The 24309-nt window shown below is 46.4% G+C and overlaps 1 long non-coding RNA gene across 1 annotated transcript in view; it reads right to left on the reverse strand.

The window, feature by feature from the left end:
* LOC146058802 (uncharacterized) overlaps positions 1-24309 on the reverse strand; it is a 780737-nt gene that overhangs the window by 746832 nt on the left and 9596 nt on the right. The gene's annotated exons all lie outside the window — the stretch shown is intronic.

Raw genomic sequence — 24309 nt, forward strand, 5'->3', positions numbered from 1 at the left:
TTCTGGATACAAATACACCTATTTTTTTACAAATTTCCTTTAGTAAATTTCCCCCAATATTTCTTGAATTGTACGTGTGGTTGAATGCTGTTTTGTATGCATATGATTTTTCTAAACTGCGACGTGCGATTCTTGAAGAGTTCTGGTCACTTCCTGGCCACTCCTCTTCCACCCACCCTGTGCACATGACTGGAGTGGAGACTGAATGCACGCTGCTGGGCTCCCAGGCTGCAGGGGAAAAGGTAGCCAGGCTACACCACTGACCACCAATGTTTTTAATGCTTTGTAAACAACACCACTGCACACCATTTATACTGTGGCCCATTGCACAAAATGCTGCACCACTGCAAGTTGCTGGCCACGCAGGCCCATGTGCACACCATTATACTGCCCCACTTGCCACCATTATACTGCCCCACTGCCCACCATTATGCTGTAGCACCAGGGCCATCTTTTCGTATGGGCTTAATGGGCACTTGCCTAGGGGCCCAGGTGTATAAGGGCTCTATGCTGATAGCTGAGGGTCCCCTTTTTCCAGGGATACCAGAATTTTCAAAATCAACCCTGGGGAACTAGAGATATCCAACTTCAAATCAGCAGTCCACATCTTAATTGCACTTCCCAGTCATATTTCTCATTTTCTCTCTGACTTAGAGTTTTTCTGAGAGTATATTCCAAAAGCTCCCCTTTCTGTCGACACTAGCTGCTTATCTCTATCATGCCCAGAACCAGAGATATCAGCCTTCCAGCAGCCGGTCCCTGCTCCAGCTCTAAACGTCTGATGTACAGTTTTATATTTTTGTCAATGGATTGCTCTGGCTCTTGATCTCTGATCCCCACGTCCCCAGCACTTCCTGAAAGTTGGGACTCTAGGTTTTTATACTATTGAAGGCTAAGAAATCTATTTCCAGATAATGGCAATATCTGCAGTCAAACAAGCTGCCCTTCCACCGGAAAATGACGAATATTAAGCCCACTCCATTATCCAACCCTCCTCTGCGTATAAAACACCCCCTACCTCCCTGAAAGTCATTTACAAGGGACCCTTTATTCAGCTCAGTGCCCCTTTCCACATGTTAGTGTTCTCCCTCCCACCATATTTTATATTGAATACTGTAGAATAAAGGAAACCAATGGAGGGGCTGACAGAGCAGTTTTGCAGACATTTGGGCAGTATTCAATGTGAATACTGGCGACGTGCAGCGAATCCTGTTTAGGATTCGCTGCACATTCGCCACTGCTCGCTGTGTTCCGGAGCCTCGCCGGCTCCGGTATTCAACGAGTCAGGGGCTCGCTGCCCCTGACCGGCGAATTTGAGCTCCTGCGGCAGACGCCGCAGGGAGCCTGAGGACGGTGGCAGGCAGGGAGATGGAAGTCTCCCTGCCTGCCCCAGAATGTTTGTGGGGGGGAGGTGGCCTCCCAAGGTGCCAGGCAGCACAGGCTGCCCCCCGGGAGTGCCAGCAGTGGACCGGGTATATTCACTACACCCGATCATACATATGTAATGATCGGGTGAAGTGAATATATGAATATCTAATGAGCTGCTCGGCTCCGGCCCCCTGCTGGCTGGTCTGTGTAAAACAAAATTACAGCACATGAATAAAAATAGCATGCCCCTCCTCAGAATAAAATTCCTGATTTTTTGACACCAATTGTAAAAACCAAAACACTTTATTTTAAAAGTTCACATTCCACTTCACCATAAAAAGATAACGATTGCTACTCGGTGAATCATGGCGAAAAAAACCTTGAAATGTATTCGCCATCTGGTCATTGAATAGGGTGATTCACCGTTTTAGTCAGAAATTCGCCTTACAGCACAAAATCGCCATAAAAACCTGTAAAATCAGCCTCATTGAATACCGCCCTATGGGGGTTATTTAGACCTAATCTCTGGGCTGCTAATTTGTAGAGCCCTGCAATCATGTAATCACCGCCCAGCCATTGTGAAATCCCACCTGGTGCAAGCCTGCAAATCGATGTGCAAGGCTTGCGAATAATAATAATAATTATTATTATTATTATTAATAATAATAATAATAATAAGCTACTAGTTTGTCTTTGGATAATGAAACAAAAGCAGAGTACTTTAAGGGAAATCTTTCAAATGAGAGTGCCAGAATGGGTGAGTTGTGAGATTTATAGCCCTTTCTTCTCCGCGTAAAGATTTTTTTTGTACTGCAGTGGCAGATTACCAGCCTATGGAACCTGTGCCTATTGATTTCATATTGAAAGAAAACTACAAACAAGCTTTCTAAACCTGCTTCCAAGAGATTAAAAAAAATAATCAATTTAAAGAAATTTGACATTAAAAACTTTATTAATTCAAAGTACCCATTAACAATTTAAAAGTACATAAATGATAGACATCAGATTCACACTTATTTCAGGTTAGCAGACTGCTGATTGGTAAAAAGAAAAATTAGGAGATAATTTGCAAGGAGGCCTGAGATTTTGATTTCCTGAAGGCCAACACAGGGTTTAATCCAAACATGAGCAGTGGGATTATGGCCGTTATTGCACACTACTCAGTAACCTCCCTCCAGCTCCCCACTGGTGACCAGTTTTATGTAGTGAGAGGGTAATAGTAGATTTCGCAAGAGGCACCTGGCATGTTGTAAAGTAAAGGTGAAGCCAGATTGGGTTCAAGTGCTACTAGATTCCTGGGAATATCCCCTAAAGGAAATATTTAAAGGAAGTGCTAGTTTATCCAGAATACAAAATCACATCAAAAGTCTGTATGAGGTTAATTGAGGTTAGAGGTCAAAATATCATGGGTTTTATGTGATTATGCTTTGTTTAAGTGGGTGTCCATCATTCAACTTAATTTCCAACTTTACTACCTTGAGCTTTACAGCAGCAAGTGCCTGATTAAATTAAATACTTGGGAAGGCTAAGTGATACCACCTTCAAGGCACCAATTTAGGTTATGTGTATTATCTAAAGCAGGCATGTCCAACGTTGGCCCTCCAGATGTTTTGAAACTACACATCCCAGCATGCTTTGCAATAGTTTTAGCATTCTCAAATAGCAAAACTGTGGCAAAGCATGCTGGGATGTGTAGTTTCACAACATCTGGAGGGCCAACGTTGGACATGCCTGAAAAGGCTTCCCCGTTAGTCAATGGTTTTAAACCATCAATAGAAAACAATTAATAGCTGTGTACTGTGCCTGCATAGACCCACACCACTGGGCGAGTACTGCTGATATTCCACAACATTGGGCTACTGCAGACAATGGTATGGCATTGTTGGCCCACCATTGAGGGCAAAACACTTGCCATCATTCATTGTACAAACATTCATAGTTGATGGCCACTCCTACAGTACCTCTCCGTCCTCCACTGACTACCTCCCATTCTCTCTGGTCTCCTCCTCCTCTGGAACTCACCCTATAAGATGCTGCCTTACCTTCAAATGAGCCAGTAGACCAGTGGCGTAACTAGAAATTTAGCTCCCCCTGCAAAGAAGTTTCTGGCGCCCCCCCCCCCTCCCTGTGGCAGCTACAGGGGAGCGCAGGGAGACACATGGGGGTGGTGAGAGTCCCAGAAACACAGGGGCTATGAGGAGGGGTGGCAGCTACAGGTGAGCGCAGGGAGACACATGTGGGTGAGAGTCCCAGAAAAACAGGGACTATGAGGAGGGGTGGCAGCTACAGGGGAGCTCAGGGAGACACATGTGGGTGAGAGTCCCAGAAAAACAGGGACTATGAGGAGGGGTGGCAGCTACAGGGGAGCGCAGGGAGACACATGGGGGGTGAAAGTCCCAGAAAAACAGGGACTATGGGGAGGGGTGGCAGCTACAGGTGAGCACAGGGAGACACATGGGGGTGAGAGTCCCAGAAAAACAGGGACTATGGGAAGGGGTGGCAGCTACAGTTGAGCGCAGGGAGACACATGGGGGTGAGAGTCACAGAAAAACACAAACAACAGGGTGACACATTAGGGGGACAGAGATTCAAAGGACAGGGGCCATGAGGAGGGGTTTCAGCCACAGGATGTGTGAGAAAGTGTGGATAGATGATTTAGTGAGTAGGTGCACTGTTACAATGCAGTGTGCGGGGGTCTTACCAGTTGTTTCACGTGCGGGATTGACGAGTCAGGAACAAAGGGCAGTCTGTGAGCCAAGGAGGAGAGCTCCAGCTGGGACCTCTGTTCTCCCCTCTCCCCCGCAGCATTGCTGTGAATCGCAGGAGAAATCAGGACCCCCCAGCTGCCAGGCAGCTACTGGACGCATAGAAGAAGCAGCCCAGCTCCAGCGGCATCTTTAAATGTCCCCGCTGCCCTCGCGTATGCTACTCGCGCAGCTCTTGATGCTGCAGGGTCCCGGCTGAGCTAACCAATAGGAGCTGAGAGTTCCAATCGCTGTAGACAGCCAAAAGCTGAGCCTCCACCAGCTCTGTCATCGGCGCTACCATGGTGGACAAATTTGCGGCCAGGGGATATGATAGGGATGCTTTAGAAAAATCTAAACAAGCGGTCAGCCGATTACCTAGAGAGGATGTGATTAAACAAACCCGTGCCCAAACAACCGATGATAAATTCATCTGGGTAAATTCATTTCATGCTTACAGCCCCGCTATCAATAGCGTAGCCAAAGCCCAGTGGCCTATTGTTAATACAGACCCCCTGTTACCATCATTACACAACAAAAAATTGATGTGCGCCTACACTAGAGGTAAAAATTTAAAGAACTACTTGGTGAAGAATGATGTAGTCTCATCAACACAAACCATGTCAACCTTTTTGGGAGTCACGAGGGTGGGTTGTTTCAAATGCAGCGGTTGCACAACGTGCAGCTTTATGACTGCAGGAGACACATTCCATCACCCATTCTCGGGAAAACCCATCAAGATTAGACAGAGAGTGACCTGTTCATCAACCCACGTTGTATACCTCATCAGTTGCCCGTGTGGTCGACATTATGTCGGCAAAACCACACGGGCATTCAAAGAAAGAGCAGCAGCACACAGGTCTGCGATTAAAAGCGCCATCCAAACAGGGACTAGCGAGCAACCTGTGGCTCGCCACTTTGCCACAGCTAGACATCCGCTATCGTCTCTACGACATCGGATCATTGAACAAATTCCCATACCAAAACGTGGGGGAGACCGGGGTTTGGCATTGTGCCAAGCTGAGAGCAGGTGGATTTACCGCCTAGAAACATTGGCCCCTAAAGGGCTTAATGAGCACGCGGGTTATTCCTACTTTCTATGAATTAAGCTTTACTTTAACATGGCCTCCTAGTAGTAGGTCTAAAGTCCATCTGTTCTTGTGTCAACACACGCAGAGTTAGCACCTGCAACGTTAAGAACATACTGCATGATACATGTATCAAAAAATTATGCGAGTTAACCCTATGAGGTCCCTCGAGTGATACATGGGAGGTTATTCTGATCGTAGCGGCCAAACGTGCGTACGTTCCAAAATAACGTACGCTCTCCGTACGCGGCCGTTGGGGTTAAGTCCACCCACAACTCAGCCGCATACGTACGGCCAGGAACAACGTCAAAGGGGAGTGGCGTACAATTGAGCGTACGCCAACGTACACGGACGGCCCAGCCCTTACACTCCGACAACTGGCGTACAACAGAGCGTACGCCACCGTTTACGGACGTCTCTCGTCCGTCTTCCCACCGACTTCTTGCGGCTATCTGAGCGTACGCCAGCTTGCACGGACGGGTCCCTATTGTTTTCAATAGAAAACTCAGCTTATGTCACCGCTCGTGAGAGTGAGCGTACGTCCGTGCACGCTGGCATACCCTTCACATATATGGACCTGCAAATCTTGCCTTTCAACTACAAATCAGACAATTAATTAATTATTCTAATTGTTATTCAATTATTGTTTTCTATTAACTCAATTGTCTACCTTAATAAAGACCCTAATAAAACAAAATTTTAACCCTCATTACATGTATATTTGTTATGTTCTAATGTGGCATTTTAATCACTATCTATGTGTCCCCATATTGCTGTTACTTTTAAATCAAGTTATGTTGGTGTTTCTGTATATGTACTAAATTATGTCCATAATTAGTTTGTCCAAAATGTGTAACATGTATACCTACCCTGATGTTATGTGTGATGTTTTAATCTAACAACATTAAACATTCATGCATTTTCACTATGTGTTATTTTACTCAAAAACACACACATTCACACATCAATCATTACCCCTCACCTCAAATTACAAATATAACTTACATTACACATCTGTATGTACCTACCCTTACAAGCCCTCTAACATATTTATTATTAAAAACACAGGCAATTTCTAACAGAATATAAACTTTTATTTTGAACAAACATAATAAGGGGGGGGGGATAAAAATAAATTAAATGAGGGCCTCCAGTTGGCCAAAAAGAATATATAAATATAGGAGGGTCAGGAATATTTCCCTCATGATCCGTGCCACCTCCTCCTGGTGCTGTTCAGTGTCTGTAGTGAAGGGTTAAAAAAAAAAAATTAATATATAACATACACAAATGTTTGTTGTATTTGTACATAATAAAAAGTTGTGAGTTATGTGTGAAGGACACATACATTTTTAAACTACATTGAAGATGGGTCTGCTGTAAACACAGTACTAAAAAATAATATGTTAACACACACATACTGTACATAGTAAATAACATTAATTAAATTACTCCTTCTTGGATGAATGTATGCTGTATCCCAATTGGTAGTTTGGTTTTGGGGGACTCTCCTCTAACCTCACAATTAGGCTGTGCTATTTAAGGGTTATGACATTGTTGCGGCTTAAGCACTCCTTACTATTTTAAATTTAGGACATTGCTGTACAAATTATAGGCCTAAAGCTATGTTTGTAAAGCATGCATCCGCATGGCCTCACACACTATTAACAAAACAATCTATAAATTTATGTTGCATATCATGCTGGGAAGTGGAGTTACCCAACACCTGGAGCCACATAACTACAACACCACTAATGTCGGATATCTCATTGGATGTACTGTTATGTCAATTATTCAAGGGGTGAGGCATGCCACACTCCAAAAAACCACCAAGGGGACCCTTGTTCCTGGAGAAGGACAGGCCACACCTCATGGTCGCCCTGCAGTGATATGTTGCAACTAATGTTGATGTTGGATACACATATGTGGTTGTTGTGATGGTTTATGTGTAGAAATGTGTAGGTAAACATTAGACACATTATTTACTTACGGCTAGTTGAGCCATCCTGCTTGCCGCTGGTTGGGTGTGCGGTGGTTGGGGGGTCAGGAGCAAGGGGGATGGGATAGGACTTTGGATACTGGTAGTGGGTTGGAGTGGGGATTGGAGAGGTTTGGGGTGGGTGGTGGAGAGGTGTAGGGGGGTTGGAAATGGGGTGGGGAGGGGGTGGGGGTAGGGGTGTGGGTGGGAGTTGGGGAGGGGGTGGGGGTTGGGGTGGGGGTTGGGGAGGGGGTTGGGGTGGGGGTTGGGGAGGGGGTGGGGGTTGGGGAGGGGGTGGGGGTAGGGGTGAGGGTGGGGGTAGGGGTGTGGGTGGGGGTAGGGGTGTGGGTGGGGGTTGGGGAGGGGGTTGGGGTGGGGGTTGGGGAGGGGGTGGGGGTAGGGGTGTGGGTGGGGGTGTGGGTGGGGGTAGGGGTGTGGGTGGGGGTTGGGGAGGGGGTGGGGGTTGGGGAGGGGGTGGGGGTAGGGGTGTGGGTGGGGGTAGGGGTGTGGGTGGGGGTTGGGGAGGGGGTTGGGGTGGGGGTTGGGGAGGGGGTGGGGGTTGGGGAGGGGGTAGGGGTGTGGGTGGGGGTAGGGGTGTGGGTGGGGGTTGGGGAGGGGGTGGGGGAAGGGGATGGCGAAATTTGGTGGGCCCCAGCTTGACCCATTGTCTCCTCCTCTTCCTCCTCCTCTTCCTCCTCCTCTTCCGGCTGCTCCTGGGCTGCCTGCTCCTGGGCTGCCTGCTCCCGGGCTTCTATGCGGGCTCTTGCCCGTGCTGAAATGTTCATGTTGATGGCATAGAAATCGAAGATTGGGTTTCATAAAAAAGTGTGAAAGAAAAATTCACATTAGTCATGCTCATAACCTTCCAAATTATCATTGCTGTTATATTTCAGACATTTATCATGCAAACTAATTGATATGCTACACCCAAAAACTGAGCAACTACTTAAACCCCCCCCTATACACCCCCTATACACCCCTATACACCCCATATACACCCATATACACCCCATATACACCCATATACACCCCATATACACCCCATATACACCCATATACACCCCCTATACACCCCCTATACACCCATATACACCCCATATACACCCCCTATACACCCCCTATACACCCCCTATACACCCCATATACACCCATATACACCCCCTATACACCCCCTATACACCCCCTATACACCCCCTATACACCCCATATACACCCATATACACCCCCTATACACCCCCTATACACCCCATATACACCCCATATACACCCATATACACCCCATATACACCCACATACTCAGGAACATATTTATAAAAAGTACAGAAATCATTTGCAAAAAAACGCAGACATACTAGTAATAAAAACTTACATCGGGCAATATGGCGGCGATAGATAGTAACACTGGCTGCCGCCGGCGCAGGTCAGACCAGCGCCGCTCCACTTGGCCCAGGCTTCTGCGGACGCCGGTCCGGGTGTAGATTAGGCGGCGGGCAGCAGTATACGCCCGCCGCTTGTCCATGTTGGACACATATGGGCCCCTGGGCCCCAGGTGACGGTCCATGACCTCAACCAAGGCCAACAGCTCCTGTGTCGAAAACGCCCTAGCCCTGGTTGAAGTCATAGTGGCAATGGCGCAGTTAATAATTGCAGGTACATATATTACTTTTGGTGCTTGCTGATTGGTGTAAAAAATTGTTTGTTTGGTATTAACTTTATTAATCCTTCTTACATTAACAAACTGGATGCGAATAGAAACTTACGCGGACCGTTCCGATATACACACACCATAACCAACAGCATGCATTCAATGTATAGAGAGGAACTGTATATACAGTGTGCGTAAAAGAATACACGCAACCGTCTACTAATAAATACGCTGCTTGAAGGGGCACAATACACCGATTTCCATGGAGAGACGTACTGTATATACAGTGTGCGTAAAAGAATACACGCAACCGTCTACTAATAAATACGCTGCTTAAAGGGGCACAATACACCGATTTCCATGGAGAGACGTACTGTATATACAGTGTGCGTAAAAGAATACACGCAACCGTCTACTAATAAATACGCTGCTTAAAGGGGCACAATACACCGATTTCCATGGAGAGACGTACTGTATATACAGTGTGCGTAAAAGAATACACGCAACCGTCTACTAATAAATACGCTGCTTAAAGGGGCACAATACACCGATTTCCATGGAGAGACGTACTGTATATACAGTGTGCGGAAAATAATACACGCAACCGTCTACTAATAAATACGCTGCTAAAAGGGGCACAATGCAACATGTTGGTGTATGACAATTTCATACTCATTACATATGTAAGGAAAGCATTATAACGTGATGTTTGGAAATGTGACTCACAAAGCATACACGAACTCCAACAGATACCAGCTGACAACACTCATCATTGGAATGACAGGTGCACACATTTCACGATGTAGCACACAATGCTCCACAACCTGTGTATGTGCATATACAGGTGATTGATCAGGTGCGTTGAGACCTGCGTAATTTAAGCGGCAATTATCGGCGGGAAATATCGGCGTAAATTAGCAACTACATTGCGGGGAAAAATATACGCCCCCTTGTTCATGGCGGGAGATTAACATATAAATATTCAGTAAGATGCAGGCCAGAATTGCTGCAAACATGTCTAGCTCAGACGATTCCGCAGCTGAGGACGCTCTACAGAGAGCTACAGCAGAATCCCTGCTTCAAGCTTTACAGCAGAGGGAACAGGAGCGGAGAAGGAGGGCTCAAGAGAGAAGTAGCCTGCAAGACCAAGCGGGCCCCTCACTAACAGGCCCTGTTCAACCTCCACCAGCTCCACAAGGGCCAAGCAACCAGCCAGAACAAGAGGTTGCATCTCTCCAAACAGGTGTGACCCAGCAGGTGCATGGTGAGAGAACTGGGGCCACCAGAAAACGAGCTGCAACATCTAGGGTGAGGACTGAGCAGGATACCACCACCAAAAAGAGAAACCCTGCATTTGTAGAGGCAGAATTAAGAATTTTAGTGCCCAGAGCACGCGAATGGATCGAATTGCCAACCAGGAAGCCGGGTGCCAGTGCAAGGAGAAACCTTTGGGACAAGATCACAGAGGAAGTGAACCAGGTGTCACCAGTGGTCAGAGATTGGCTAGCGGTGAAGAAAAGGCAAGTGTGTTTGTCCCCCTGATAATGTCATATGTGTGTACATATGTTACATGTATGTTTTGAGAATAATAGAAAGGTGTGTTTGTAGATAGTGCTACACTTCAATGTCACATGTGAACACAACCATGTCTAATAACCCACATTGATATATGAAACATGCACCATTGGTGTGATGTGAGGTTATGGGCACAGTTCTGCTCATGTGAAGTATGTGAAGTATGTGATGGGACAAGAGAAAGTGTGTTTTGGAAAGAGTTGTTGTAACATGTTCCATATGATGCAACTGAAACAAGAATGACCAAACTGTGCACATGTAGCTGGTGAGAAACTACACATCCCAGTATGCCATCCCATAGTTAAATGACTCCATAATAACAACACTGTCAAGCTATGGTGGAATGTGTAGTTTCACAACAGGTGGAGGTGCATAATTTGGCCATGGATGATGTCATTTCTGCATAGTGATCTATGTATGTGCATTTAGTGGCCTAATGAATGAGATGAGACACTGAAATGCCTCCTAATGGAGACATTAATGTGTGTGTGGGACACATATGGCTAAAAAACATAAGATCACCCACACTAGGAAATGTAACGTAGTCATGATGTTCACTAGCACAGTGGTGCACATATCTCATGGTGATATTTGTATTTTTAAACTTGTAGGTGGACAGACTTCAAAACGACACTGAAGAGGAAGATGACTGACCGGTACAACCACAGCATGTCCACCGGGAGAGGTCCTATGCCCGATAATTTGGAGTATACCCCCCTGGAGCAGGACACCTTGGACGTCATTGATGTGGCCGAGGTCAGGGGGATCTCCAATATGGACAGTGAGCTCCCGGCGGAGGTCTTTGCTGCTGCTTTTGATGGTAAGTCACAGTAATGCATTGTATTTTGAAAGATATTTTTTAGTGCGTATGTGATGGTGACATTGTTTTCAATTATTATCCTAGCAGAAGCAGAAACCCAGGATGAACCGGCAGCATCTTCCTCTGCAGAGCCACAGGTGGAGCAAGTGGTCCAGCCTCCACCAAGACGACACCCCCAGCCCCAGCCACAGGAGACATGGGATGAGAGCGTGATGGTGATGCTGGAGAGGATCGAGCAGCAAGGGGTGGATGCTGCGATCCGTCAGCAGCAGGTTGGGGAATTTCTGGCGGAGTGGAAGGCCACAAACAGGCAGCAGTGTGAGGCCTTGAACCGCATGAATGACACTCTGGCGGCTGGCATGCAAAGCATTGGCCAACACCTCAGCCGCCAGAATGAACTTCTTGCGGAGCTGCTGACCACCGCCAGGTCCCTAAGGGACAATCCCCCATCTGCTGGCCCACCCCAAGCTGCTCCCCAACCTTCCACCTCTGCTGACCCTCCTGTGTCCACTAGGGGAAGACGCCGCAAGCCATCTGAGCCAAAGGCCCCTGTCCCCAAGGCCCCATCTAAAAGGGGGAAAAAAGGGCCCAAATAATGAGACCTGGTTCACTTCCTCTGTGGTTGGACCCCAAATGTTTAAATTGCACTGGACATCCACTTCCTGAGTTGGCCATCGATCCATTTTCGTGCCATGGGCATTAAAGTTCTTATTTTGACCTCTAAAAATGCAGGATAAATTTTTGGTGGTGTGTATCTTGCTTAGTATTCACCCTGGTTGTTGCAGTACGTATTCTGGTGTCCCCATTTCTTTCACCATTGCATTTGCAGGGTAACACATGTTTGGAGATATGCAACCTCTTGTTCTGGCTGTTTTTTTATTTTTGTGTCTATTTTATTTGTTTATTTGATTTATGACATTAAAGTGTCAAATAAGCTGTGATGCTGAACAGCAAATAAATTTATTTTACCAATTAAAACAAAATTGTTGTATGTGTAATTTCTTGTGTGAAACAAATACTACATTTATGTGTACTTACTGACCAGGGTATTTTTGAACATTTGTTGAAGTGTGGTAGAAGTTTCCCATGTGTAACCCTCTCCATGGCCATTCCCATGTTCCTATCCAACTTTTCCCTGCTAATTAGTTTGTGTCAGCACATGTGCAGAGCAACTTAATAGGTGAGAAAGCAGTTTGTGTGCAGGTGAGGTAGCTCCTACAGTAGTAGGTAAAAGCAGGTCCAGAACAATGCTTTCCTCATGGAGTGGGTGAGGCAGACAAACAAGGGTCAAGAGGTACATTTGTGTAGGAATGCATATGTGTCCTCCCTAAAAAAAGATGTGTGAATCGGCCAAACATGAGAAAATTGCTTGTGAACAAACATGTATAACTTTTTAAATATATATGATTTTACAGTGTCATAAGCAGATGTAGGAATCCTTTGTTAGAGAGATGTGAGTGCAATAATGTGATTGGTGGCATCTTACATCCAGAGTGTAGTAAAATCCAATTCATAGCAGATCAGATAGTGGTACAGTTCTGTATTTTGGGTACTATACAAAGATTGTGTGCAAAATAGTGGGCATGGGCTTAAAACATTGCTGAAACATCCTTTGTAGGTGTTAGATGTGGTTTATGTTATTGTATCATAAATACAAAACCTATGTTTGTATTAGAGTGAACACGTTGACACATGTCGACTTGTGTAGATTGAGTGTGCTACTGTGTAAAGTCTATGAAAGCACGTAGTGAATGTGTATAACTGTTTAGCAAATACCTACCTTAGCATATATAAGCAGGTCTTAAAAAGATTCTTACCTTAAATTAAACAAACCTTTAAATGTAGAGAAGTATAGAAAGATAAGCTTCCAATGTGTTTGAGTGCTGTGTGTGGCTTGCAGGTAGTGAAATCATGGTTTGGACTTAATAGACTGCAGCATTGCTTATTACATTCAGGTGTATGTGTTTGAGTAGTAATCAGCGTTAATTAGCAAACCCAGGCGCACGCTGGCATGCGGTATCTGTAGGGGTGGTCTGAGCTGGCGGTTGGCGGCCGCCTGTTTTGTGTCCGAAATGAACGGTGCTTTAGGCGATCGTGCGGTAGTAGCACCGCTCATTTTTGGTGCACACCCCCGTGTACGCCCATATTTATGCCCATTTTCCCTCATTATTTCGGCCGCTCCCCTCATCACGCCCCTATGCCGCCCCCAACGCCCGTACACTCGCGTACAGTTTTTTTCGCACGTAGAGACCCGTCCGTAAGCGTTGTGGAGTGTTCGCGCCTGCGCATTAGCGAATGTACGCATGCGCAGATCATAAAAAACCCCGGAACGTACGCGTACGGCCCGGCCGCACCAACCAGAATAAGGCCCATAGTGTTAGGTTGTGCCAATTGCTTTGAATTTTAATTAAAGCATTTATTCAAGAATGGACTGCGTCCACAGTATTTGGTAAAAATATTTATTAACCTATTCCTGACGCAGCAAGCAATGGGCAGCATGCAGGGTGCACGGAATTCTTGTCCTTATATATGTTTTGCACTATGTCACTTGTCTGCACTTGTCGTTTTAGAAGTTTTTTGAAGTGGTTTTAATGTTGCACTTTTGTATCTGCATAATCATATGCACTTATTGATTCACTACCAGCGCTAATAGTGACACAGTATCTTTATATGTTATGTAATGTTGTTTAGACGATATGTATCTCTTTTTATTCACGTACTTTTACTCATGCATATTTAAATTCATTTTCAGTCATGTGTATGTCCCGCCCTCCTCCCCCGCTGCTACCCGGCTGTCTGGATAGCAGTGACGTCATCTGATCGAGCCTGCAGACCCGACGGCCGGCGTGGACAGCGCGGGAGCTGGAAAGGTATTTAAACCTTGAATGTATCACAATTCTTTGTCTTCTGCACCTTGATAAAAGAGCCGCACTGGCTCAGAAACGTTGGTGACTTATACCAGAGTCCTGGTCTTATTCATTTGCTGAGTGCCGCCACCCCCCCCCATCGCGTTATATATATATATATATATATATATATATGAGAATAAAAGGGTGCGCTGAACTAAAGAACCTGTGAGTTTAATCAGTTCACAATTGAAAGTAAGTCCAATTCTTTGAAGGACGATGTAGCAATCAAGCAATTTGACCCGGCGGCTCCGTTTTCCAAAACCAAAGTTTTTTTACCTGTATCCAACAGGCGAAGGATTTTCTAGAAGAATGGAAATGGGCGCTGATAATGCATGAATTGTTTTAAAACAGATTTTTATTTCTGACACAAATGGGCAAGTAAAGGTATGAATAAACGTACCAACTTTGGCGGTTCTCATTCACCGCAGTCAAACAGCATGAATGACGGTGCAATGCACCTGACGGTGGAGCCGGTTACACGCGCTTCTCCGTCCTCCAAAGAACAGCAGTAGTGGGATTGATCTCGACACTAGGCCACGCCCCTATGCGTTTCGTACGCGTTTTCGTGAGCCAACCTCACCCCCTGCGACCTGCAGTAGCGCCCCATATACCGAGTGTACAGTGAGTACTAGCAGCTTCTGACAAGTTTTGTTTCCTTTCTTCTCCCGGCAGTGAACTATACTCTGATTAATTCAATTGATTTAATTTCATTGGTTAAATTGCCTTTGGATTAATTGCCTATAAGTAATAATGAAATTTAACTACAAAGTTATTATTTAGTATTGTAGGCAAATATTATGGTATTATTCAACATCATCATAAGCAGCAGTTAAGCGGATTAAAACATTGAGAGAAATAAAGTTTCATTTAATCCCTTCGGTGCTAATACTTGTAAGCGAAAAATCCATTCAGCCTCACGTTTTAGTAACAGCAAACCCCTATCACCACCACGACTTAGTGGTGGAATGTGGTAGATCATTCTATACTTTAAGTTAGCCATAGAATGTTTAGCTTTGGCAAAATGCCGGGCTACTGGTTGGTCACTTTTACCACTAATTAATGCTGCTCATATGGATGAGCCATGCGTTCTTTACATTTTCTCTGGGTTTTGCCGATATACCTAAGACCACATGGGCATACAATTTGATAGATAGTGTAAGTACTTTCACAGGTTAGATGGTGTCTGATTTTATATTTAAAACCTAAATGCGGATGCATAAAGGTTTCCACAGGAATAAGGTAATCACATGTTGTGCAACCACACTTAAAGCAACCATTTTTCTTGGATTATAAAAAAAATTTATTAGAAGGAACACCCAATCCAGAGATATCGGTTCTAACGAGTATATCTTGCAAATTCTTTGCTCTGGAATAGCATGGCATGAGGTTACTATCTGTCAGCAGGGCCGGCTCTACCATTAGGCAGCTTTAGGCAGCTGCCTAGGGCACCAGGCTCTGGGGGTGCACCACCAAGTCTGCCTATCAAAAATTAAGGATGTCTATGAGGATTCTTGTTGTACTTAGGGCCTTATTCAAATCTGAGCTCAGTACAAATTTGTTTGGAAAATGGGCAAAAGCATGTGCACTGCAGGTGGGGCAGATGTAATATGTACAGAGAGAGTTAGGTTTGTGTGAGTTATTTTGTTTCTGTTTCTGTGCAGGATAAATACTGGCTGCATTATTTTTACACTGCTATTTAGATTTCAGTTTCAGCACACCTCACCCAAATTTAACTCTATCTATACATGTTAAATCTGCCCCACCTACAATGCACAAGTTTTGCCCATTTTCCAAATAAATTTGTACTGAGCTCAGATCTGAATAAGGCCCTAAATGCAGGTGGTTGCTGCAAAACTTCTAAGACCTCAAACCCATACTTTCGCTTGAGGCATACTTCCCTACTTTTTTGCCCCCTCCCCTTTCTACTCTGTTGTGGGTGGCAAAGGGCGGCCTCCAGGGAAAGCAGGAAACTTGCCCGTCTTTCCAGAATGTTTGTCAAGTATGACAAGGCAGTGGTTCACAAACTTTTTTGAATCACGGCACCATAAAGCATCAAAATATTTTCAAGACACCCCTAGGCCAAATGCTTCTTATTGAGAAATTTAGTAAACAAAATATTAAATTAAGTACATTGTGTGTATATGTCACAGTTATGTGGTGAGGGACAGGATTTGCTTCTGTTTGTCCACATATATTATGATTGGCAGCCACCAGCACTAGTTTTGCCTGTTACATTGACCATTAATAATATGAATTGATCCTCGTCCACCAACCCAAGGCACCCCTGCAAGTGTCCTGAGGCACCCCAGGGAGCCTAGGCACACAGTTTGGGAACCACTGACTTAAGGGGTTGGAAAGTGGGTATTGGTGGCAGTATGGGTGAGAGGGGGGGTGCAATAATGAAGTTTTGCCTAGGGTGCTGTGAAACCTTACACCGGCCCTGTCTGTCAGTTTAGGATCTTTATCAGTTTGGACGATTGCCCATAGTTTTTTCATATCAGCATTTATGATGTCAGAGGAAGTATTAAATTGGTTAACATAAGGGAACGAGGTCATCCTTTTATCACTTTTATCACCTTTTTTGGTTTTATATATACATATAGACTAGTGATTTAACAGTTGGCACCAACCAAGCAGTGGTTTATCAAATTTAAACCAATAATGTAAATTATTTTACAGAAGATTTTGGGGTACTTGTGTATTATCTGGGCGCCCGATGTTGAAAATTGCATGCCTTAACTTAAGGCATGCAATGCGATGCGACCGACGCAATTTTGCGGTAAAATCGCGTCGATCGCATCGCATGCGACCAAATCGCACATGCGATGCGATCGACACGATCAACGTGATTTTGCCATAGGAATCAATGTTAAATGGTTCCAAATGGTCCCTGACACCCGATTTCACATTAGGGGCTATGTTAAATGCTCCCCAGGCCCCCCCCCCCATTAGGTGTATTAGCCCAAATGCCCCCACATTGTTAACGCCACACCACCATCAATGCCAACCCGAAGCGTGGCGAGCGTAGCGAGCCCGCGAGGGGCGGCGGTATGCGTCCTCCGAATTTTTTCATACCCCCACTATCCATATATATAGTGTGACGAGCACAGTGAGCCACCAAGCCCGAAGCGTGGCGAGCGCAGGGTGCCCCGCGAGGGGACAAGGAATACGAGCCCAAAGCGTGGCGAGCGGCCGCGAAATACATGTTAAGTAATCCGCTGCTCTCGCTACGCTTCGGGCTCGTTGGCTCGCTGCGCTCGCCACACTATATAAAATCAACTCCACGCCGACGTGGATAGTGGGGGTATGAAAAAATTCGGAGGACGCGTACCGCTGCGCTCGCCACGCTTCGGGTTGGCGTTGATGGTGGGGTGGCATTAATAATGAGGGGGCACACACCTAATGGGGGGACCTGGGGGGCATTTAACATTGCCCCTAATGTGAAATCGGGTGTCAGGGACCATTTGGAACCATTTAACATTGATTCCTATGGCAAAATCGCATTGATCGCGTCGATCGCATCGCATGTGCGATTTGGTCGCATGCGATGCGATCGACGCGATTTTCCCGACCCGATGAAAAAAACTGGCGCCCAGATAATACATATACAGAATATCTAATACATATATAGAATATCTACTTTAGTCTTTAGACAGATGCGGATTACATAAATGCTTCAGCTGTAAAAAAAAAAAAAATCAATGTTTTAAATATTATTACATTATTATAATGGTAATTGTTTCTTGTCTTTTTTTAGCAAATGGTCTTGTGCTGGCTACTTCTTGGTGGCGATCCCTAATAACTTTTTAATGAAAGCTATTTTGTGTTTCCCTTTGCTTTTATTTCTATATTTCTTCTTTACTGTTATTTTATTGCCTTTTATTTACAAAACATAAACATATTATTATGCAATGTTGTACACTGAGTGCATCATGATGCAAAGAAGAAACTTAGATGCCCATTGGTGATCCATTACTCAGGGTGCCAACAGAAGGTTCTGTTGTGCCAGACATATGTGTATTGAGGTTCTAGAAATTTAGGAGTAAATTGACTAAAGCTTTTAAAAGAGAAAAAAGTGATGTTGCCCATAGCAACCAATCAGATTCTATCATTTCTCTATGTGTCTAAGAAAATGATAGACAGAATCTGAATGGATGCTAAATGCCACATGAAGCACCGGATGACTTACCAACAGTCGGGATTCCGCCGGTCATTTCTCCGATATCAGATTTTCCAACTGTCAGGAGCCTGACAGTCGGAATCCTGACTTACATGGGCTTTTTTCCCTCGTGAGGGTCCATGACCACCATAGAGGGAGAATAGAATAGGTGGCGAGCCCGGTGAGCGCAGCTCATCACTAAGCCCCCGCATGGTGAGAGCAGCGAGCACACAAGGGGCTTCAATGCACTTGCCCCCCTGTCGGGCTCCTGACAGTCAGGATTCAGATGTCAGGGAAACGACCATGGAAATACCGACTGTCGGTAAGTTATACCGTACCCACCCACATCCACACATTTCACTTTTAGACGCTGTAGAAAATTTACCCATTAATGTTGAGTAATTCTTGAATTTGGGAAAACCATTAGGAAGCAGAGTACTGTTCACCTGCTGCCCAATGATGGGTTCTACTGAGCATCAATAGCCCATCAGTTGCTAATAGTTACAGAGCCATACTCTCCCCAACTGTGTTGACTCATGAATAAATCATAGTCTGGAATGTACAGTATGTCCATTAAGTATCTAACCACAGCTGATATCTGATTCATTTGTGGTACAAGACGGTGATGCGGATCATTAGGAAGCATTTCATATGTTTTATAAGCAAGCGAGTGACAGATCATAGAATAAAAATTGCAGAACTAGGAAGTTAAAATCTACTGGAAGATTTTGTGCTACTGAAAAGCAGGTTAATAGTGTAATTATATGTCTGTACTGACTTTTTGTGCATCCTACTTCTGAGAACAGATGATGCTTTCTCATAAGGAAGCAACATCTTCCCTTTCTAAATTATTAATTGGTAGAACAAAAAGCATGTTGAGCGCAGGAGGGAAGTAGTAATTGTGGCCAAAAAATCCCATTAATTATTTACTCACAAAAAAATACAAAACATTTTAAAGCTAAAGGTGGCTTAAGGGAGGTTGCAGAAAAGATTTGTTACTGAAAAATGCCCTTAAACAAAGGCGTAACTACCATAGGTGCAAGGGGTGCAGCTGCTATAGGGCCCAGAGCTGAAGGGGGCCCATCTTTGCTGTCTAAGTATATGTTTTACATACATTTATCACCATCAGTTGCTAAATAGGGGGACCTTACAAACTTTTGCTATGGGGCCCACGATTATCTAGGTACGCCTCTGCCCTTAAATGTATTGGACACTCAAAGAGCAATCTGTTGTGAGAGCTTCATGGCTTATTGTACTTACTGGGGGAAATTTACTAAGAATACAAATGCAAAAAGTTGCATTCGTATTCTTAATACAAATTAATACGACAGCATACCTCGTATGCTTTGTCGTGTTCCGGAGGGGGATTTACAAAGCAGTCAAATACGACTGCTTTGTAACCCTCCGTTGGTGTATTAATTCGTATTAGCTGGCCGTATATACGGCCGCTAATACGAATTAGTGTAGGCAGTCTGCACGGATCAGTCAGATCCGTGCAGGCTGCAAGGTGTAAAAAGAAAAACGGCATTTTTAAACGGCGTGGGATCCCCCCCCCCACAGCTGAAACCAGCACCAGACTGACAGGGCCAGTCATTAAAAATCAGGGAACCTGACAAATAGGGGTTCCCTGATTTTTAACAACCAGCCCCAGGCTCCAGGTCCGAGGCTGGTTCCCAAAATACGGGGGACAAAATGACTAGGGGTCCCCCAAATTTTAAGAACCAGCCCCAGGCTCAACCAGCCAGCAGGGTATTGCCACAGCCGGGGGGAGACTTTTTATACAAGTCCCCCCTGCCAAAGCATTAACCCTCTGACTGTCACATCCACCATGGCGTTTGCCCAAGATCCCTGTACTGTGCCCAGTCCTGGACCCTCTAGCTGCACTAGAAACCATGGCACTCACCTCTGCTATGTCTCTGGCTCCACTGGGGTACATGTGGCCGTGTTGTCATCGCGTGGTGACACTGGTGTATTGTGCTCCAGCTCCATGCAGGACATGAGTAGCATATCGCCATGTGTGTTTGTGCCTGGTCTGTGTCTGTGTAAAGGCCGATGCTTGTGCAGCTGCATACAATCAGGGCTTCCCAGCCTCTCCTGCACGGCTCCGCCTCCCTCTCTGATTGCCTGACCAATCCCAGCACAGCTCACCTGGTAAGTACTGGCTGCTCAGGCTAGTCCAGCAGTCAGTACAATGATGTCGATCCCGTAGCATCATTGCTACTACCTGGCTCTGTAGTACTCACTACAATCCTGAGCTTCCGCTCTCACCTGGCTCTGTAGTTCCCACTACAATCCTGAGCTTCCCCTGGAGAAGATCCTGCTGGCCGTTTACTGCTTCAAGTACCACCGGACTCTGCTTACCGCCTATGTGGACAGCGAGGTCAGATCCTCAAAGGGGTCTCTCCTTGCTATACTCCCGACGGTTACTTCCAAAGGTTACCTCTGGCAGCAGCCACGACCATATACTGCAAGGATACCTCTTCTTCAGTTATCTTCAGTTATTATCATCCAATCTTCAAACCCTCATCCAATCCTCCAATCCGCAACCAATCCTCCAATCCGCAACCAATCATCCATTCTTCAAATCCTCATCCAATCATCCAATCCTCCAAACCGCAACCAATCATCCAATCTTCATCCAATCACCCAATCATCCAATCTTCTAAACTTCATCCAATCATCCAATCTTTCAACCTTCATCCAATAATCCACATCATCCAATCTTCCAACCTTCATCCAATCTGCAATACAATTTTCATTCGTTCTTCAAGTCATCCAATCCTCAATTCCTTCTGCAACCCTTAATTACTACTCCGGTGTATATTCTATTCCACTCTTCAATTATATTGCAATATTCTTCAAGGACCAAGCTTCATCATCTATTATAATAACTTACTGTAAGGGTTCTGGGAGTGTCCCCGTCAAACTAACTCCGTTGCCTCTGGCTGGAATCGACGGACGTGTGCAGGGCTAGGCTTCCCCTGGGCCCGTCTCGGCTGAAGGGCGAATTAGGTCCGCCCCACTCCGCTACAGGCAGGTCTTATGTATTGACAACACCTCCGCCGAGGCCAGGAGAGAGCAAGGGGACAACTAACTAAAACACCAGAAACGGGGAACTCCCAGAAACCCTAGGGGAGCAACAATGCTCAGCAGATGACACAAAATCAAAATAAATGCACCGGTACCAATAGTGCGACAGAGGGTGTGGGTGTAACAATACACTGAGATGTAGTAAGCAACTGTAACCAAATAAAGTAGTAGACAGGTGGGTAATCCCCAACTTAGCTGAGAGATGTAATGCAGCTGAGAAGTTGGGACACCGCAGCACAGCCTTGCAGGACAACCCAGAACAGGTAAACTGAATCACGGTGATGACACTCTGGGTACGGTACATCAAACAGACTGGAGAGATGAGGGTTAACCAGCAGGGACCAGGAACACCACTGAACAGCACTTCAGGATCCAGGGAGCACAACAGACCGGCAGGGACACAGCAAGACTGGGATACAGGCTGGACATAAACTGACAGAAGCTGGACAGAGTGGACTACACAGTGAACTGAACAATGAAACTGATTAATATAACTGGCACAGGAGTGAGAGTGCAGAGGGTTCTTATAGTGAGCACAATGTGGTGCTGATTACACATTGCTTATAGGTGAGCACTGCAGGCTAGGAGCCTAATTGACACACCTGAGTCCTGATGACCCACCACTGAAAGTGAGCTGCAATGGCCCAGGCTGACCACTGGAGGCCACCAGCGAGTAAACACACACACAAAGGCTGGGATAAACCCAGGGAGCAGAATCCAGGGAAAACATAAAACTTCACATTTACACCGATCCGCTGGAGGCACAGGCTTGAACCCCCTCTGGGGCGACACAGGCTTGAACCCCCTCTGGGGCGACAACAACTTGAACCCCCTCTGGGGCGACAACAACTTGAACCCCACTCGGGGCTGCGCACTTCGGAACCCCACTCGGGGCTGCGCACTTCGGAACCCCACTCTGGGCTGCGCACTTCGGGACCCCACTCGGGGCTGCGCACTTCGGGACCCCACTCGGGGCTGCGCACTTCGGGACCCCACTCGGGGCTGCGCACTTCGGGACCCCACTCGGGGCTGCGCACTGCGGGACCCCACTCGGGGCTGCGCACTTCGGGCCCCCGGCATCTGACCGGCTCGGCGGGCCCCTGGCCTCTGACCGGCTCGGCGGGCCCCCGGCCTCTGACCGGCTCGGCGGGCCCCCGGCCTCTGACCGGCTCGGCGGGCCCCCAGCATCTGAGTCAATCACCTGGGCTTTCCCCTTAAGGGTTTGCAACTCTGACTTAATATGAACAGAAATCCCATCATGCGGGGAGCACCTCCTCTGCTGATTCTTAAACCCAAAATGGGGTCTCCCAGCACTTGGACCAACCGTATTAATCAGAGCGCTTTTACTGGGAGACTCAGTAGAGCGCTCCTCTGCCACAGTGTAGACAGGCATAGATCTGACAACCTGCCCTGACTTGGCCAGAGGAAACACCCTGTTGCCACCACTGGAGTTGCGCAAAACACAATTTTGCACAAAGTGGCCTGAATCTCCACAGTATAAGCATAGATTATAGTCTCTACGCCGCTGACGCTCCTCCGATGGGAGCTTCGGCCGTAGAACACTCCTATGCATTACCTGAACCTCTGGGTCTGAGGACTTGCTGCCTAATACCTCCTTAGGCAGGGTCTCATTAGGGGCTGAATGAACCCCAGTGACCTCTGGGAGGATCAGAAAAATTTCTGTTAGGAGTTTTTGCAACTGCAGTAAGGACTGCTGCAAAACCTCTAACTGCCCAGGTTTAAAGGCAGTAAATGCCAAATTTAGAGCCGCTAAAGTTTCTTGCATGGCCTGCATGATATAGCCGTGCAAGGTTACAGACCAGACACAACAAACAATGACACAAAAAAAAAAAATACTGTAACAAGGCAGGAAAACTGCTGGACTGAGAGGGCAGAACTCAGCTCCAGAGTTTATCTGTTATGGCCAGTTATAATGTAAGGGTTCTGGGAGTGTCCCCGTCAAACTAACTCCGTTGCCTCTGGCTGGAATCGACGGACGTGTGCAGGGCTAGGCTTCCCCTGGGCCCGTCTCGGCTGAAGGGCGAATTAGGTCCGCCCCACTCCGCTACAGGCAGGTCTTATGTATTGACAACACGTCCGCCGAGGCCAGGAGAGAGCAAGGGGACAACTAACTAAAACACCAGAAACGGGGAACTCCCAGAAACCCTAGGGGAGCAACAATGCTCAGCAGATGACACAAAATCAAAATAAATGCAGCAGCACCGGTACCAATAGTGCGACAGAGGGTGTGGGTGTAACAATACACTGAGATGTAGTAAGCAACTGTAACCAAATAAAGTAGTAGACAGGTGGGTAATCCCCAACTTAGCTGAGAGATGGGTACTTCTTTACTTTCACGGCGCCACTAGATAGGATATCGCGGTCATCGCGGGCATTGAATGCACTAAAAAATCGGGTGCGACACGACCGACGCGATGCCCGCGATTTCCCATAGGGACCAATGTTAAATTTCTCAATTGACCCGATTTTTCTGTTCAATGCCTCAATTGACACGATTTTTCCATAGGAATCAATGTTAAATGGCCCACAGAGGCCAAATAGCCACCCTGAAGTGTGAAATGGCCCCCACAATTGTTAACGCCACCCCACGATCAACGTGAACCCGAAGCGTGGCGAGCGCAGCGGTACGCGTCCTATGACCTTTTCATACCCCCACTATCCACGTCGGCGTGGAGTTGAGAATAGAATAGTGTGGCGAGCGCAGCGAGGCGAGCGGACGCGGATACCTGTGAAGCCCGCGAAGGGACGCGTTTACCTGTGAAGGTATCCGCGTCCCCTCGCGGGGCTCGCTGCGCTCGCCACGCTTCGGGCTCGGTGGCTCGCTGCGCTCGCCACACTATTCTATTCTCAACTCCACGCCGACGTGGATAGTGGGGGTATGAAAAGGTCGTAGGACGCGTACCGCCGCCCCTCGC

Source organism: Crinia signifera, chromosome 2, assembly GCF_055691185.1.
Source record: "Crinia signifera chromosome 2, ASM5569118v1, whole genome shotgun sequence".
NCBI classification, from domain to species: domain Eukaryota; kingdom Metazoa; phylum Chordata; class Amphibia; order Anura; family Myobatrachidae; genus Crinia; species Crinia signifera.